Raw genomic sequence first — 19,803 nt, 5'->3', positions numbered from 1 at the left:
AATCGATTTAATCATATCAAGGAAGAGTTCAAGTAAAACACTAAAATATAAACAACCTAACGTTCATGGCTGCAAGGCATAAACATAAAAGACACATAGTTGCAAATTGTATAAGCAACCTAACCAACCAACCAAGGTGAGATTCAATGTCTAAATCAAACAAAGTAAACCAACAAATGAACACAGCATAATGCAAACCAAACAATCAATTAAGCACCACAAAAAACACCATTCTAAAACACTAAAACATAGCTCTAAAATTAAAAGGTACCCAATTACCAATTACCCCTAAACAAGCCCTGCCACCCATCAGTACTAGAATTTCCCTTCTTTAATCAAAGTGTAAAGTTCTTTCCTTTTGCTTTTGCTTGTTCCCGTACTTGACATCACACTCTAAAAGAAATTTTATTTAATAAAGCAAGAACTGAAAAGGGTTCATTGTAACTTAGTGGCTACTAAGGTGTGTTTTCAACAAAAAAAAAGGGGGAGACAAACATGGAAATTGGTAAAGGTTCCATTAAAGACTCTACTGCAATGGACATCTCACTCACAAGCACAGCTTTGGAGGAAACTAATAATAATCAAATTAATATTGAGCTTTATTAAATGGATTAAACAACTGTGAGACCTATACCATCAAATGATGGTGTGTGCATAGTTGTGTCAAATGAACACTGAATTGGTGACCATAACAGTCCAAGACCTTTGCTTTCTTCTCTTTTGGGTTTTTTTCCTTCATTTGTTTTTATGAAGTCGATTATTTTTTCTCTTAGAAGTCAATTATATTTTTATTGGTCAAGTCTTGGTCATAAATTAGGCTATTAGTAATTCATTTCTTTTCTTCAAATCAAGCAGATTTTTTAAAATCAATAGTTGGCTTTCCTAAGTCAACTAGAAATAGGGTCAAGGTAGTTAAAGGTGAAAGGCAACCTTAAGGTGCCAAGGCCTTATATGGCCCGACGCCCTAAGGTGTGAGGCGACAAGGCCTTTGGTGCAGCCAAGGCCAGCCCATTCCAGAAGACCTACAATTTACCAAATTGTCTTCATTCTGGGAGAACTTAATTAAAAGCAATCCAACAGTGAAAAACAAAAACAAACAATCAAATAAGTGTCAAGTCAATTCAACTTTAGATCGACCAACGAAGGTCCCAAGATAACTCTTCATCATCTAAAATTCCCAAATTAAAAGGTCTTTAAAGAAAACTGCAATCAAATAACAGTACATTCAAGTTTAGACTAAGGAAGGTCCCAATAGAACTCTTCATCATCTGAAACATCCCAATAGACTAAGCCAATTACATTCCCATCACTGACTCGTACATTTTTTATTTTTTATCATTTTTCATCTTTGTTTCTTTATTGCAATTTTCCATCTGTATCAAAAGCCTAGTGGCAATTCATATTCCATTCTTTTCCATTAATTAAATTACATATCAAACCCCATTCAAAAGCCTACACTTTATAGAGTCAAAAATTAATTCCAACACACAGAAATCAATACCTCCACCAATACCCTTGGGAAATAAGTATAGTAGGCCAAACCACCAAAAAAATAAATAAATAAACAAAGCCCTAGGTCCGTCAGAAGCACCCTAGAGGATGTACTATTTCCATTCCCAAAAGCCACCACAAATCTCAATGCTCCCTAACCTAACCCACCCTATTATGAAAGGATTGGGTGACCCTAAAAGGCCACTAAGGCCACTAAGTTCCCTTTTCAACCCCAAATGTAATAGATGATAATAATAATAATTCGATGTACTTAGTCAACAAACATAACCCACAGAAGCTGCTAATCTGACACAAGACAGGAGCTTCAACGGGCTTTAATACCAAATTTGATGTAGCCTTTTTAGGAATTTCAACAGTAAACTAGATTCTTGATAACATATTGATTGTGTTGATGGTTGTTTGGTATTTAAACAATAAAAAGAACATCAAATAAACAAAGATAAAATATTGGGCAATCACATTTAGGTACGAGATAGCAATTGCGATTGAAAAAAGTTGGTATGTTCATTATATAGGCTACTTCTAAATCCTTTCTTAGAAAGGCTAGGAATACTAATAACCAAAAAAACAAAAACAAAAAAGTACTTTAAGAACTTCTAAGACAATTCTAGTCTCTTAAGACAATCAATTATGCATCTGTACACAAAATGTAAGTGACTTTCAACTGATGTGGTAAGTAAGTTTATATGTTCCCATATGATATTACAAGGATAATGACATGAAAAGAAAAAAAATACAAACCAAAACTTAGATGTTGAATAAAAACAATATGGCACAGTTAGAGCCCTAAGCAGAGTAAATGGCAGCAAAGGTTTTAGGATGTCCATGGTCTGTGTGTAGATATATGCGTGCATATCCATTATACACACATTATATCTATTATAATAATAACTAAACAGAGTGGAAGCTTGTAAAAGCCAGTAACTTTGAAGCTTGTAAAACCAATAGCTTCTCAATTCAACATCATTCAGCATTGAATTAAAAAGAAATTTTCCCTAATTCAAAATCATGACATAACTTGTGACATAATTTCTGGAAAAAATAGAGATTGATTTGATACACTTTCAAACTATATGAATTACAAAGCAATTTCCCCTAACAATGAATACCGTTGTCATGCTAACTGTATTTTACATGAATTTCTACCCTAGATGTGTGTCAAAAAACACTTCAAAACCAAACCCAACAAAGCTAAAACAGCAACAATAATTATGAATACAGATAGAGAAAAATCTAACAGCGAAAAACTTAAGAAGCCACACTCAAATCAGATTACATGCAAAGGGAAAAAATTAAAATTTGAACTCAGCATTTACAAATTACCTTAATACGTTTCTAATCCTTTAACTCCGAAGACAGATTGGGTTGAGCTTCGGCTGTGGTGAGATTGAAAAGGTGTGGGTATGGGTATGGGTTTCGATTCAACTTCGGAAAGGGTCTACTGAACGGTTTGGTTTGGGTGCGGGTAGAAATAGGAGAACCTGACGATGGCTACTGACGGTGGCTACTGATCGGACTGAGGAAGGGAGAGAGACTGTAGACTGTAAAGGAAGGAAGACAAACAGTTTTAGAGACGCTACATTTAAAAACTGGTTCTTATTCCGCATATAACTCGTTCTCTACGTTCCCGAGTTACAAACAGTAACGCGGGAATATTTTATTGCCCAAAAGCCAAGCTGGAACACCAGCGTGGCAAGCGTCTGCCCACAACTCGATTTCATCATAGTCGAGTTACTTAAGTAACTCGCCTTTTCGGTGATCGAGTATCTAAACAGGGGCACGCCCCTATATAGTTTCGAAGTAGGGGCATTATGCCAAATATGTTTCCCAAAAAGGGCAAAAGGCCAGAATCCTCTAACTATACATACTTCTATTTACCTTTTTTTTTTTTTTATTTAAGTGTGTATGTGGGGGGGGGGGGGGGGTTTCAAGTTACCCATGATGTAACTAACTTTAAGTAATATTACACCATTCAATATTTTTTAATTAGGTATGAATTTTGATAAATCCACTGTTAGATTACATTATCTATGTATATTCTCTATGCTTGCAAAATTTCAAGGCAATCAAAGACTAATAGTTATGTCATCAATCAATTGTTTAAATTCAAGTTTTTATAGTTTAAAATAATGCATAAAAAATAAGTTTATGGATTGAATGGTAAATAACATCCAATTGACATGAAAATTGGCTTGAATGTTAGAGTTTAAGTTACACCTAGTGTAACTCTGTAGAAGTTACACAATTTTTACATCATAAATCTCTAAGAAATCTAATGGCTAAAAAAACATAGTTGACTATTTATTACTTTCCAACTATTTACGTAATTAATAGCAATTTTTTTCTCTCCCCTTAAAAAAATTAGGTTCGTAATGCAATTGTGAGTGAGTGAACAACCATGGGTATCTCCTTGCTAGGAAAATGTCATTGTTACCTTATTAAAACAAAAGTTGTGATATAGTTAAATGCCATATCATGCCGCAGATTACTGAAGATGAGATCTCTACAATGTTTTTTATTATTATTATTATTTTTGGTTAAGAAATAGTGTCAATAAGAAAACCTTTCAGTCAAATTAGTAGTTCAAAATTTAGGATATGGCAGGGTGACCTGCAAGGTTTTTTTTTTTTTTTTTTTTTTTTTTAGAAGAAAAAAAAAAGCTTCATTGTACATGCAAAGCACGTATGATGAGTCTAATATATATATATATATTTCTAAAAACCTTCAACCAAATAACACATGTACATGTTTTATTATTTTTATATTTACTCCAACATATTTCTAACTATTTTCGCTGATCAAGAAAAATAACATTCTACTTAACAACAATTTCAAAATACGTGACATGATAAAAAGCAAGCTAATATTTTTTTAAAAGTAAAATATAAACTAGTAAGAAATATAAATTTCTTTTTTTTTTGGTTAAAAGGGAAAATATATTGAAACTAACAAGCCAAAACAAGCAAAGTGCAGGCTGAAAGCCTTAAGGAGTACAAACCAGATGCATCTGAGTCCAAAATACTACATAGATTAACAGAAGGAGGATTATCAAACACAACAAAATCAGCTAAACATGAGCAAGAAATATAAACTCATAGTACCTGAATTTGCTTAATCGAGGTTGTTCCTTCTCCGATAGCATTGTAGCCCAAATAGACTTAAAACTAGTAAGAAATATAAACTCATAGTAGCTCATATGCCAGCACTCATTTTTTTTTTTTAAACAAAATGAAAATTATATTATAATTTAATCTAAGTTTATATGTATGTAGGAATTCTAGTTAGCTCAACTGGTAAAATTTCTGAATAAGAAATCTCGGGTTCAATTCCCGCGCACAAAAAAAAAATATATACATATATATATATATATATATATATGTGAAGTTCTCTCATTAATATTGCTTTCCTCAACTTGTCCTTTTTATTCACATGTCTCGTTTTCCTATTCTATAAATATGCATAAAGAGTTTTATCATGATAATTATTAAATTAAAATAAATGTATTTATGTCATTAATACATGATAATTACTTAATATTTGACATAAATGCAAAAACTTAATGAGATCAAAGGTTAAAATATATGATGATTAATTGCTATTTTGACATAAATGCAAATTATCAATGACGTGGAAATTAAATAAAGAGAATATTCTCTTTTCATCTCAAAGAATGTACCGTACCATATGTATGTTAATTGATTTTTTTGACATAAATACAAATTATTAATGAGTTGGAACTGTGGAATTTAAATAAAGAGAACATTCTCCTTTCTTTTCAATATTTCTTACTTTCAATATAAACATCTTCTTTGGTGTTTTTTTTTTTTTTTTATATATATACAAAATAAAAATTCTACTCTAATCTAATTTTTTAATATATATACAAAATAGAAATTCTACTCTAACTTAATTTAAATGTATATTAATATACGTGTGTGAATCTTTCTCCTAGAGACTTGAACTTCGGCCCTTACCCCCAACACCCCACAAATGCTTATACTTGTGGAGTGACCTTCTTTGGTATTTTAGTATTGTTGGTACTTGCTATATTACCAAATTTCATTAAATTTAGAATAAATGTCTCATAAAGTAGGATGGTATTTATAATTTTTCAAAGATATACTACATGTAACCCATATTAATTTTTATGACAAAATGCTTAAATTTTGACTAAACTATATTTACTCTTTTTGGCATTATAATTATTTATTGAGAAAAGTTGTCATTGTATTCAATTTTAAATAAAAAAAAAATCAAAATTTATTTTAACCAGAGTCAATCTTTCAATGGCAGAACTAGGAATTTCTTCAGGGGGGGACCAACCTAAATATACAAAGGACAAGATTTAGGTACAGTACTTAAGTGTTGTTCCTTAGGTTCCCATTTTAAAATTCTATAATGTGTCTTTTTTCTCATAGGATGAAAATATATTTTTTAATCAAATCACCACATGGAAAAATCTTAAAAGGAGAACCTAAGGAACAGTACCTATGGTACTGTATATAAGTTTTGTCCATACACAAAGGGCAAGACTTATGTACAGTACTTAGGTGCTGTTCCTTAAGTTCCTATAATAAGATTTTGCCATGTATCTTTTTTCTCATGGGATGAAAGTATATTTTTTAGTTAAGTTATCACATGGCAAAATTTTAAGAGAATTTGAATCAAAATATTATTACATAAATGAGCTCTTTCATGGTAATAAAATCTATATTCTTAGACTTTTTATATTTGAGCATTTTAATGATTTTTTTTTTTTTTTTTTTTTTTGGAGAAACAACATTGCTTAGTTTATTTTATTGAAAGTCAACCAAATCAGCCTAAAAAATAGGAAAAACTTGTGATGGAACATCCTTCATCCACACAACAAAATCCAAGATATGCGAAGTGTATCGAGCTAGACTTTTTTTTTTTTTTTGATAGGAAAGTCAAAATACTTCATTAATCAAATCAATTCAACAACGATACATCATGGCAAAGAGCTTGCTCAATAAAGCAAGGGTTCTCTTCCAACCAAGCAATAAAATCACTAATACCACTAGCTTGCTTTGCTAATAGGTGCGCTGGTCTATTACATTGTCTCCGAGTATGAGAAAATTCCACCCCGCAAATAGCTCCACACAACACTTTAATACTCGATACCACTACTGCCACTGCAGATGGAGGTGAGGTGTTACCATAAAGAGCAGTATATATTGTCAAGGAATTCCCTTCAATGATACAGTCTTGAATACCAATGTCTCTTGCAAACTGAACTCCTACTTCAACAGCCTTTGCCTCAGTTTCCAAAGGCCCTAAAGGTGCATTTATCTTCTTACTTAATGCTGCTATTACCTGACCAAAGCAATCCCAAACGACGACACCCACTCTTGCTATTTTCTGGGACTTGAAAACCACCCCATCAACATTAATTTTATATCTATTCGTTGGTGGAGGTATCCAATTTGTTGTTTGAGCCGCTGGGACTATGGCTAGTTGCTCATTTGCTGCATAATACTCCTTGAGGTAGCGAGTAGTCCACTACACAATTTCTCTACCAAACTTCTTCTTACCCCCATTTAGGGCTATCCAGACCCGACCGGAGCCCGACAACTTGGCCAAACCGCCCGACGCCGACCCGATTCCGGCTAAAACCAAAGGTCCAGTCAGTTGGCGGCGGGTTTCCGTTCTCAAGAACCGACACTGGCGGGTCGAGTGGCGGGTTTGCATCTCCAAAACCCAAGCAACCCGAACCCGACCGGAGTTGTATATAAATCCGGCCAAATCCTGCAAAATCAAGCTAGATCCGGCATGATCTCGACCATTTGGCGAGATCTCACCAGATCCGGCTAGATCTAGTGGGATTTAGCCAGATCCAGCCAATTCTAGCAATTTTTAGTGAAAAATTTCAAATTCTAGAGTGAAAAAATGAAGATACCAGAGAGATTTTCCAGATTCTGGCATGATTTTCCAGATCCCGTAAGATTTTCCAGATTCTGGCATGATTTTCCAGATTCTGGCGCTATTTTTCAGATTCTGGCGACATTTTTTTTTTAATAGATTTCGATGATTTTTTTAACTCCGACAACTGACCGACGCTCGCCTTCACCCGAAACTGACCCGACCGATTTTTCTGGCTGTCAGTTCCGGGTTCCTCTGCCCCTCCACCCGACTCCGGCGGGTCGAGTCCTGGTTGGACCCAAAACCAACCCGGCCTGACTCGTGGACAACCCTACCCCCATTACACACTTCATTCCTGTTACTCCATATTGCCCATGCAATTATAGCAGCCATTGTCACCTTTGACTCATCATAATTCCCCTCCATGATCATGTGCCATATTAAGTCAAAACACGAGCGACTATTATTAATGCTGACTTTAGAGCAATCATATCAAACATTGGAGCTTACCAAAGATGCGCTTTTTAGCACTGTCCCAGGCTATGCCATTTAAAACATCAATACCCTAAAAGGACATGAGATTTCCAAAGAAAAATTAATTAGAAAACTTCTGACCAAAAACTATAGAGGCAACTTAAAGATTTTTTTTTTTTTTTAAAGCATTTAATTCTAAGAAAGATTAAGAAGAAGTAAAAGTAGATGCCTAAAAGGAAAGCCATTTTTAAGGAGTCTTTTCCTCTCTTTCAAGGAACCAAATAAGGCCTACATGGTATTACAATTCACAAGGTGCACTATAATAGGCAAAGTAATTTTTTTAACAAAGATAGAGTATTTTATATTTTGTTCAAATACTTACATTATTCCCAGCTTGTACCAAATTTTCCCTGTAAGAAAAGAAAAGGATAGAAAGAGGACAACTGAGTGCAACTTTCAAGAACATAAAATAGAACTTAATTTATCTAATTGTAGGTGTAAACATCAGATAATTCATCAAAATGATAGGAAATGCAAAGGAAAACCTTAAATTTTAAAGAAGAACCCATCCAAGCAAAGTACCATCCTTAGGTGAGATTCTAGGAATGCAGTCAGTCTACAGAATGAAAATTTTGAGTCATAAAGTAATCCAAGAAAACAGAAAACTTCTCAACCCATGAAATAATGTTTATCCAACAAACAACAATATCATGTAAATTGTAGATCATGAAGGTAGCAATAGCTAAGAAGCTGAAGCTTCAAAGAAGTCCACTTGTCGGAAAACCCTGGTCCTACAGAGGATATCCATAACAACATACTGCAATGAGAAGTTGCATCTTGGTCTATCCCAGGAAGCAGGATTTAAATGGTCAAAGATACTTTCGAAAGGGAGGAGCTGATTTGGGAAGCGAAAGAGACAAATTTAGTTTCGTTTTTGTTTGAACATTAATTGTGCTTTATTATAGGCCCTAGTATTTAATTAGGTTAATTAGAATTTTTATTTAAAGTTTAGGGTATTTTTGTCATTCAATAAGTAGGGTTTCTTACACCTAGGGTTTAGTTTTTCCTATATAAGCAAACAACTGTACTCCTTTTGGAGATGATTTATAGAGATGATTTGATGAATCAAAATTTCTATTGGATTCTTTGGTCTGGTGCTGATTCTAGCCAACCCTAGGTGCTAACTCCTAACAGTTTTTTCCTCGCTTGGTGCTGACTCCTAGGTTCCTGTCGTTTATTTTCCTGTCTTTTAAATTTATTGTTGCAAAATTCAGGTTGTCCTGCGCCAAGAGCATCTCATGTTCCAAATATAGGAGGCAATAGCAGGGGCATTCACATGGCATAGTTGGTATTGTAGCTTAGCTTAGCACAAACACAAATCAAAAGAGTGCAATTTAGTGAACTTTTCTGGGGAATAGCCTATAAAGAATGTAAAAGTTACTATATTAGCATCATTACTCTTTCATTTGTTAGAAGCACAAAACATATAAAAATAAACAATTAAGAAACTACGTGATTAAATACAAAGAAAATGATGAAGCAAAAGTGCAAAATATATTGGTGGAAAAGCATAAATGTTAAATAAATTAACTACACATGCTCAACAATTCTATATTGCAAATAAAAAATCTTGCTGAAATTATTGAAACTTTAGAAAGAATTGTATGCAAAACATATATGTTTTTTGCTCTACCGTTATATTAATCCACTATTTTTTACCTACTTTTCTGGCATTTTTATTATTGTTGCTTATCAAACAATGAAGTAGTAATCAAAGAGAGGTTTCCATTGCACCAGCCCTATAGTAACGAAATAGATAGAGAAGACCTATGTCTCAAAACCATAAGGATAGACAGTCCTTGACAACATGCTTATTTGCACCAAGATCTATCATCATGGACTTCTTTCATGGTGTTAAACTACTCAAAATGAAAAAACAATCAATCCAATCAAACTTAAATCTAAACAAGTTATGATAAAGAGTGAGGCAATCAATGGGAAACAGAAGACGTGGTAAATCGCATGCATACGAATTTGAGTAACATTCCTAGAATGGGTGGGTTGTACACATCCGTGTGTAGGTGCACATGTTTGTTGGCATGTGGAAACAATGTAAAAACTATATTTCAAATGTACTAAAGTGTCTTAACATGCAAGCCCAAATAGGAAGGAAAAAGTCAAATAACCAGTGCGTTAAATTGTAATAGCATGCTTTACACATCAATCCCACAATACAAGATGCATTCATAATATCCTTTCATTACCATGACATGGGCTTATGAGCCTCTTATAAATCTCAAGATAAGACAATGCAAACTACTAGACTCAAGTTACCTACAAAAATTTTAGGGGCCAAATCAGAGGAACTATGGCTGACGAACAACTAATTAGTCTACTAGAAAACATCAAACTTAATGGTGCCGTCCAAGTGCTTGCAACTATAAATTGTATCTCAACCCGTTGCAAAGAACACATGCGTATATAATTTATGTTTGCAGTAATGGGATTGGTTGGAGGCATTCTGAAGATTAAGTTAACACAATAATTTTAAGAAACTTGGAATGAAAAATTATAGTGATAGTTATCTTAAATGCATACCTTTTGTAATGGTTTGAGGGGGAATGAGGTATTTTAGAGTTTTGTTGGCAGAGTTGGTCATTGTATTAAAAATTGGACCATTCAAAGAACTGTAAAGGGGAGAGGTTCAAAATTTTCAAAGTTGGATCAAGGTCCAAACGAGGTCAGACTATGATAATGTCATAATTAATTTAATAATTTAATAAATAAAAAATGGAACAAATTTATAAAATGAGCAATCATGATTAAAAAAAAAGATATAGAGAAATTAAATAATTTTCAAGTACATTTTCACAACTTTTATATAAAAATAAAAAATTTACACACACACAATGAATCTTTACACATACCTTTAAGAGAACTCTATATATTCCACTTTTTTGGATGCATAAAATTATAGACTACTATTCCATAATGATAGTGGCTAATTAATTTTATATATTTTCTTTAGTGATCTCATTTGTAACGAAAGCCAAAAGTTCAACAAGACCAATGGTGCCTTCTTCACTTAAGAAGAATTTTCTACCTGGAAGTGTTTCCACTACTGTGAAGTGCATCTTTCTGAAAAGAAAGCCAATTGTTTGGCTTCTGCACTGAAAGGAAGGTATGTACAGAAAGTTCAATCTATTTGTTGAAGCACATATATAAGTGTATACAAATACTGAAATACCCAATTGAAACATTTGTTTTTTTTTTTTCATTTGAAGGAAACTAATTGATGAAGCAATTCATCGGACCACATCTGAGAAGGTATCCAATATTTTGCTTAATTTTGCTTTTTTACTGAATATCAAGTAATCATGATTCTAGCTAGAACATATTTTGTGCAAAGATTAGAAACCTGAAACTTATCTTAATTCACTTTCTAGGAAATGTACATAATAGGCGTTTGTTAGGGGACAAAAATAATACTTTCTCAATTGTTCTATAAGAGATTTGGAAAATTATGAGGCTCAGGTACCTAGATAAAAGATGGTTTTTCATGTTTGTAAAGAAGCCTAATAAGCTTTGTTGCAGGCAAATACCGATTGCAGTAAGAAAATATAATTAAATATCCATGCATTAGCAGCAACATCAGAAACAAAACAGCAATAACAAAAAATAGGCCAAGGAATTTAAACTTTTGACTTTGGTAATTTATTGGATTGGTCATAGATAGAAAGGATAATTCAGAAAATTAAGAGAAATTTGGAAGATTTCAAACTCTTAGAGAAATTTGGAAGATTTCAAACAATCTGCTAATTTATTCATAGTCTTCGTTGCTCGTGGAATGAATTATTTAAATTCAAGGACATTTGGTAGTTGCCATATGGAACATCCCAGATCTCCACCCATTACTTCTTGCTTACATATGATTTTAAAATTTAAACATCCATCAATCCCAAAGAGCTTTACCATTTTTTTAAAAGTTCTATAATTCAAAACTCGGTTAATCCTACAAAAAAAATATATGACAGATGAAGTACTAAGTAACAAATTCTTAAAATGGTAAAGTCTCTTATTATCGAATAAGATATTTGGGATTCAAACCCTGCCTATGCCAAAAACCAATGAGTGTCTTAGTCTGTGAGAAAAACAATCATCATAAAATAGACGTCATATATTGAAATTCTATCTTATCTAAAAGCAAGTAACAAATTCTTGGTAATCTAGTTATACTAGAAAAACATCTGATAGCAACGCACCACCCGTCAGGGCCCTTTCCTCTGGCTCCTTAAGGGACAACTTATCCTCCATGTAGTTTTGAATGTCCCTGATTGTTGCACTTAACTTTAGATCTTCACGAGCTGGATCTTCACATGCTTTCAATTCTTGTAGAAAGTTGTTCCAGATGTAGCTTAGTACTTTGATGAACCGAGTTTTATATTTTTTGAAGAGAGCAAACCCTGCCATCTGTAAAAACATAATTTAAAAAAATAATAATAATTAATTGAAAGTTCAAATAGTGTATAAAACACCCTTGAACGTTTAGACCTCCAATTACAAAATAACCAATTCAAGTTTTATGACAAACAACAAGTGTGCGGAAAATGAACACAAGCTACAAACAGAATTGGTAAACAATCTAAGCCAATTAAAATCACATCCACAGCAGAAAATAAAAGGCAAAGATTAAGGGAAGAAAGATGCAAACACAAGGACAACACAACGATGTGTTATCGAAGAGGAAACCGAAGCCCTCAGCGTAAAACCTCTCCGCCGCCCTCCAAGCGGTAAGTAATTCACATGAAACTTGACCTCTAATTACATTTTTTATTTTCCTTAAGACAGACTATAAAAATTGAGTTTTACCAAAATTTGAAAATTTGTAGAAGGAAATTGTAAAACTTCTTTTTTTTTTGTGATAACAAAATAAAATGGTTATAGCTATTAAAATTTTTCTAATTTAAGTTTCTTAATGACCCCTTTAAACAAAATTTCTAGAGTCGTCACCAACCAAACTGGACAAAATGAACTAAAGTAGACCGAATTAGACTGAAATACTACGCAACTAAACCCTAAACAAGAGATATGTTTTAGAAAAGTCTAATACTTACCTCTCTCCCCTTGGGCCTATGTAAGGTAGAAATGGTGCCAGTCCAACTACCTTTTCCGGGGAGAATTTCAGAAGGTGTGGGGAATATGATATGTCTAAATCTTCAATAGAGGGGCAAGTACCCGAAAACAAATTAAAGAAACAGGGAGTCATGCCTTCCTTTCTTGGTAAAATGGACAATAAAATTAACTAGGAGAAGCATTCTGAGCCACAGACAAACGAAAACAATAAAGATGGTGATGAAGACCCTCTGTCACTTTCTCTCTCACTTGCGTTTCCTTTCTCCAATCAAGTCTAGTTGCCATGAACAAATTGTTGTCCCTTTTTTTGTGGCCTTCCAAACTCTTAGATTTTTAGTATGATGCATTGTAAATAGTTATTGGATCTTTTGAGGAATACCAGGATCATAATTACGATCCTAATGCTATTTTACTAAAAACCAATTTTCCATCGGTTTAAAAATTCAGGAGAAGTTGTGTATGATCAATCTCTAGTTTCTTTTGTTGTTTTCCTTTTATCAATATATCTTCAAGCTTTTATTCATATGTTGGAAGATGAGAGTCGAGGGGAGGAGAAATTGTCATCGATGACATTAATAAAATGATACATAGCCATTAAACAACTCAGTTATCTCATTACGTACCACACATACACAATCCAAATAATCAACATTTTAATCCAGGAGGTATATGTCAAATCAATAAGGAAAGCATGACACTTTTTTACAGCTAATAATTTCATTTATTGAGAAAGAAGCCTTGGAACCCAAACCATTTAGGATGACTCAGATAAGGCCCCTTCATGTACAATTGTGCCCAACAGGCTAACAAGTGACGAGCCATATTGGCTTCTTCTTTTTTTATTGAGAAGAAAGCTTGTATTTCAATAACACAAGAAAAGGAGTACAACAGAGAGCTGAAGCTAACAGATCATCCTAGGCCAAAATGAAGTAAGTGAGCTAAGAAGGGCAGAATAACACCCTTCCATAGATTAGTGGCTTGGTTACATTTAGCAAATTGGGCTAGCTCATGAGCAGCCCTGTTGTAATCCCTTTTCACGTGACTGAACAAGCAGCAGGAGAAAACCGTCTTAAATTATCTGAATGATCACTTTCTTTATAAAATTTATAAGGTAAGGAGAATCACCACCACTTAAAGGTAATAAAAATGACAATTTTTGTCACACTAGGTATAATTTTTCCTTTATCTAAAAAAAAAATGTATAATTTTCCTTTTGTTCAAAAATATTGTTAATGTTGAACATTTAATGTGTTAACTTATTTGCATTAAAATTATTCTACATTGGCAGTCAAACTTTCTATATTTTAAATATCATAATAATAATTATATCACCATCTAATAAGATGAATTAAACTCCATTTAATACTTAGAATTCTCAACCAAAAAAAAAAAAAACCTCCATTTAATACGACTAGATGTGAGGTTTAGAGGGTGTTTGGATTGGACGTATCTCAAAACTCAAAAACATAACTCATTTCTCAAAACTCTATCTCACTCAAAATCCAAAATTGAAAAAAATTGTTTGGCTCCAATATCTCAAAACCAAGCCCCACATCTCTGTCCTCAATTTTTTCACTTTTTGGTGGAGCCCACAACTTGCACAGGTCAGAAGGTTGGTTTTCTCTCCCACGTATCCTCTTCTCTTTCCTTTCACCCAATACTATTTTGTCTTCCTATCTCCACAGACACACACGTCGAACCCAAGAGAAAGGTCTGAGCTTTTTTCTTTTCTTATAACAAGTCCTTCTGTTTGCTAGTTTCCAAGTTTGTGAAAATGAAAAATTGTGTACAGATTCTTTGTTGTTTCAGATTCTTTCCAGTCCTCCTATAACTCTATAACTTTTTGTTGTTTCAAATTCTTTGATCTGTATTGACCCTTCTTTGTGGTATCAAATTTGCTCTTTCATTAGGGAAAAAAAATCTGTCCTTCATGGACATATACTAAACATCGACAAAAACCAAATGAAGATGAGAGACAGAAAGCATTACTGAAATATATATATATATATATATATATATATATATATATATCAAATACATAAATAAAGAGGCCTTAATTGCTTTAATAGTGATATCTTCACATACACATTGGAACCAGTATATGTATATATATATATATATATATCAAATACATAAATAACCTGTGCATTATCAACAATGCTTTAACATAACCTGTGCATTGTAAACAATCTAATTTGTTTACATATCCAAAAAGCAATATATATACACACACAAAAATAAACATTTGAATATTAACATAAAGATGATATAACATATTTCATTGTCAAATTATAAAAATAATGTATAAGTTACAAAATACATTGTCAACAAGGCTTTGACAATGAAGATATATACTGACCCCCTAAATAACATCAACATAATGCATCATATCATCCAAAAGATGCATCTTGTACATTGTAGTTAGTGAATAGGTATCACCTCCATCTCCTTTTCAAACCCTAACGATTACCAGATTATTTGATGTTTCTCATCTCTAGCCTTGGCTTGCACCCGGTCGATATTCTCCAATTCCAAGCAAGTCCTGCAAATGTGTAGGCTATTTAATAATAATAAAAATCCCTTTCAAAACTTCTCTTTGTTTTACAAAGATGTCTCTAATCACAAAAATTTAAAAATGAGAACAGGATAACTTAAAATTCAAATGGTGAAACAGATCCATTTCCCCATTATCCATCAAATTCTTCGGAGAAAGTGAATCATCAATATCTAAAAGAAAGCAAAATATCATTGTGGGACTGGGAATGTCTCATGCATAGTGTGCCAACTTGAGTGTGCTATGGGGAAAAAAAAAAAGAACAATAAGGGAATTTCAATTGTATGCAAGAAAATCTTGATGTTACACATAGCTAATCCAGCATGCAGCAGGGTATAGAACATCAAATTGTACAAATAATGACTTCATAGCATTGGAAATGAAACAATGCAAATTAGGGTCATGCACCATTTTCTAATGGTTAGCTAAGGAGAAGAAAGGCTCAGGTATTAGTTAATGAGGCAAAACAGCATATCCTAATATGAATGATACAAATAATGAAATATTTGAGTCATTTACAGGTCAGCCAGTGAAGCTTGTAAGCATCTAAATCCATGACACATTGTTGTAGCACTTCTAGACTAAAATTATCTTAAAATGTTGTCTTTGTGTCTAGAAATCTTTCCCAAATTCCAACATTTGATCAGTGTCTTGCATAATCTTCATAATGAAAGCTCTGATACTATCTTCATACAATAGAGGTATCACCAACTTGTAACATTGAGACTTGACAACAGCTAGCTTCAAGAGACTAAAATTTTTATGCAAGCACATATTTAACATTCAGGAAAATTTTCTTAATGAAAAATACTTAAAATTTTATATTGTTTAACAAAATTTCTACTTTTGTCTTCTAGACTACATGTTGTGCAAACAATGGCAATTGTCTGTAGACCAAAGGGCATCACCTCCCTCCTCTAAACAAAGAGTGATGGGTGGGCCATAGGTTCAACCTAGATGTGACATTTATCTTTGCCTTGAAGAAACAATATGTGACGAATGGCAATCAACTCAATGTAACTTACTGAGCTATATTACTTGTTCCATTTTATTATTTATGGCATCTATAGGATCTACAGAAAGAAAAGAAACAATACTAAAGCTACATATTAATAATATGATAAGACTCTAAGCTGATCCAAGCTTCAGCCAATGATTATGATGCTAGTCTAACATCAAAACTTACTATGTAAACTAGTGAAAATGCAACAATCATACGAACAGCTAGTTGTTGAATATCAATAGCATATTTAGGCACAAGCCAACTGCAAGAAGAAAAGATATACTTGGCATGATTTATTTTTTGCTCTGATCTCTGCTGTACTGGGTATATCATGATTTGGTTTTAAAAATCTCTTCTCATGCCGCTTACATGAGCCCCACCCATCTGAGAACCTACCACCTCTAGCAACAAAAGAAAAGAATAGCAAAATCATAGTCAGAAAAAATAATACATTAGATATAATTGACAATATGGTTTAATACTCAAAAGCCAGATAACATACTGCATGTATGCCCGAACCACAAATTCAGCACGCTGAACATTTCGATTTTCATCAAGTTCGATAGTCTTGTCTCTGATTTCAAAAGAGAGGTTGAAGTAGAATGATATCTTCCTCCACCCTGCTTAGTACAGACACCGGATGTTATGTTTACTGCTTCATGTTGAAACAGCAAGAGAGGAGATACCCATAATCTTTTACCTGATTTTTTTTATGAAAGGGTCTCTAGAAATCACCACTAATCGCTTCTCTCCGATATCTGTCCATAGAATGACACAGACAGCATTTGATTAGAACAAATTGCATGAAATTCTTTTGGAGTGTGCGATGTGTGGCACGTGCACCCATCCATTACAGGAGCATGTAACAACTGACACTATATTGTGTGTGTGTGTAGATATTTTAAGTTCATTCCAAACATATGAAAGAAATTCATCTAAACAAACAGGGAAATAGTAACTTAAGCCTGTAGGACAGTAAGAGGTGTAAAGTAAAAGGAAAACTAAGTAAATTCAAATTTAAAAAGTTGCTAGCTGAAATCCAAAAAGGCAACAGAGACATTAATGAAAACAACTGCACTAAAGCCTAAAGGGTTGTCTTATCAAATGTACACTTAGGCTAGAAAACTTGGGTTTTACTTTTACCACTTCTTAAGGTAAACGTACAACAAAAATCAAATTCACCAAAAGACCTGACCAGAGAGAAGAAATGGGGAACATAGGAAGGTTCTGAAGAAACTTCCAACCAAAGCACAAGGGTTATGTCATGGCGCACAAAAAGTATTCGTTAAGGTTGTTTTCTTTCCTTTTTTTTTTTTTCTCTCCTCTAAAGTTTATAGTGTACTTAACTCACTTGCACTTCAAATTTAATTTTATCACATATTCCTATAGTTACATTCTCATGATTTCCATTTTATTATCGTCCCCAACCACATTAAAAGCATATTTTCAAGAATAAATAACTACTCAAATCAAATCATGAAATAAAAATAAAAAAAACAACATGAAAAGACGCTATTTTGATTCTTTTACAAATACATATATATTTTTATTGAGTAAAAACAAGTCAACTTACTTAGTAAATCTTTCGAAATCCTTCTGTTCCCAATGCCTGCTAAAGATCTCATTTATCAGAGAATACCAAAAAATAATACGAAGAAAAAAATATGGATTTATATAAATAAATAATTTTAAAAAAAAAGCTTGAAGGCAGAGATGAATATCAATGGCATGAAAAAGAAAATACCAGCAGTCCAGCCACAGCACGTGGCAGAAGTGCTTGACTGTTGCAAGCAAAGCCACAACCAATGTCGTTTTCTACGTCTCCTCATGAATTCCTCGACTCTTTCTCTCTCTTCCTCTTCGTCTGTCTCTCTTCTCAGATACAAAGCAAGCCACCCAAAACCAGTGGCGACGCCACGTTCAGGTGAGGGTGTTCTCAGGAACACCCTGACCTGAAAAAAAAAATATATATATATATATAATAATTAAATTTTTTTTATTTGTTTATCCTTAAAAAAAAATTAGGAACACCCTCAATCAAAATTAAGAACACCCTAAAAAAAAAGCTCAAACCTCACGGTTCTCATGGTTCCTCACACACAAATCATCACTAAAAAGGTGGCTGGGCTAGTTCATCTTCACCAAAAGCTCAAACCTTAGATAGATGTTAGATCTACCATTGATAGATCAGTTTGCTTAGGAAGAAAGGTTATAGAGGAAGAGATGTGTGCTCTAATCTACTTGTATGAGAGACTAAGAGGTGAGATCTTCAAAATAAATAAGAACAGAAACAGAGACAAAGAGGACGGGAGAAAGACAGCTTCAGAAGAGATCAACGTATTTGTGTTTCTTATTGTGTGGGGATGAGATAGAGATGAGATATTTTATATTTTTTTAAACAAAAGAATTCCACAGCCACACACCTGTTTTCATGTTACTTTGACATGTATTTTAGTTTTGAAAAACATGTATTAGACTAGTTTAATACCGGCTACTTCCTCAAAAAAAAGTTGAATGCCTGCTACCATTTCAAACTTTAATATATATATATATATATATATTTTAATGAAATAAACGTTACTTTTTTAAGGCATTTGAATGTATATAAATATAATACATGTAATGTTATTAATAGTTTCAACTCTGTGCTAGGGATGAATAGAATATCTTATATATTAGTATTTTGGTTAATAGATTAATAGTTTGGCTAATTATATTAGTAAATTACAAATTTCACGGCCAAAAGCCTTGTAGTTGAATTGGCCTCCCCATGTACAAAGTGCTTGGGGTCTAGGGGGGAAAATGTGGTTTGACCACGGTGAGAAACAAAATTTTCTTTTTATTAGATTGTGTAATTTATGCTTGTTGAGGAACACCCTGAAAAAAATTCCTGGAGTCGCCATTGCCCAAAACTGCCACCACCACACCAACCAGCCACCCAAAACTCAAACTATCACCACACCACTGCTACTTACTTGAAACTTAACCACCACCCCACCACCACCATAGCCAAAATCTAAGAAACCTGAAGAAAGAGAGGCTTGGTCATGGCGCACAAAGAACAAGGCTGGCTTGGGAGATAAAAAGGAGAAGATGAGAGTTAGGGAAAAACAGTAGAGTTAAAAAGAAAAGGAAAACGAAAGAGGCGGGGAAAAACAGTAGAAGGAGAAACGTAGAATAGGGAAATGTAAACAAGTTTTCAAACTTGTTTACTCCTAAAGCCAACTTTCACCAAATGTAACACGTT

At 33.3% G+C, this 19,803-nt stretch overlaps 1 long non-coding RNA gene across 2 annotated transcripts; it reads right to left on the bottom strand.

Moving 5' to 3' along the window:
• Positions 1 to 15,251: 15,251 nt before the first annotated feature.
• On the bottom strand, positions 15,252 to 18,918 carry LOC126691878 (uncharacterized). Of its 2 annotated transcripts, none has more exons than XR_007644856.1 (7): positions 18,630 to 18,918; positions 18,301 to 18,508; positions 18,130 to 18,168; positions 17,257 to 17,314; positions 17,059 to 17,176; positions 16,840 to 16,957; positions 15,252 to 15,541 (listed from the first exon to the last, which is right to left on the bottom strand). It is a non-coding gene; the product is annotated as an uncharacterized LOC126691878 (long non-coding RNA). The 2 variants fall into 2 exon arrangements; XR_007644855.1 differs by having other exon boundaries at positions 18,130 to 18,165; positions 18,630 to 18,916.
• Positions 18,919 to 19,803: the final 885 nt, after the last annotated feature.

This window comes from Quercus robur, chromosome 1 (assembly GCF_932294415.1).
Source record: "Quercus robur chromosome 1, dhQueRobu3.1, whole genome shotgun sequence".
NCBI classification, from domain to species: Eukaryota; Viridiplantae; Streptophyta; class Magnoliopsida; order Fagales; family Fagaceae; genus Quercus; species Quercus robur.
Note: the sequence above shows the minus strand (reverse complement) of the source record. Positions and strands in the feature narration are given on the sequence as shown.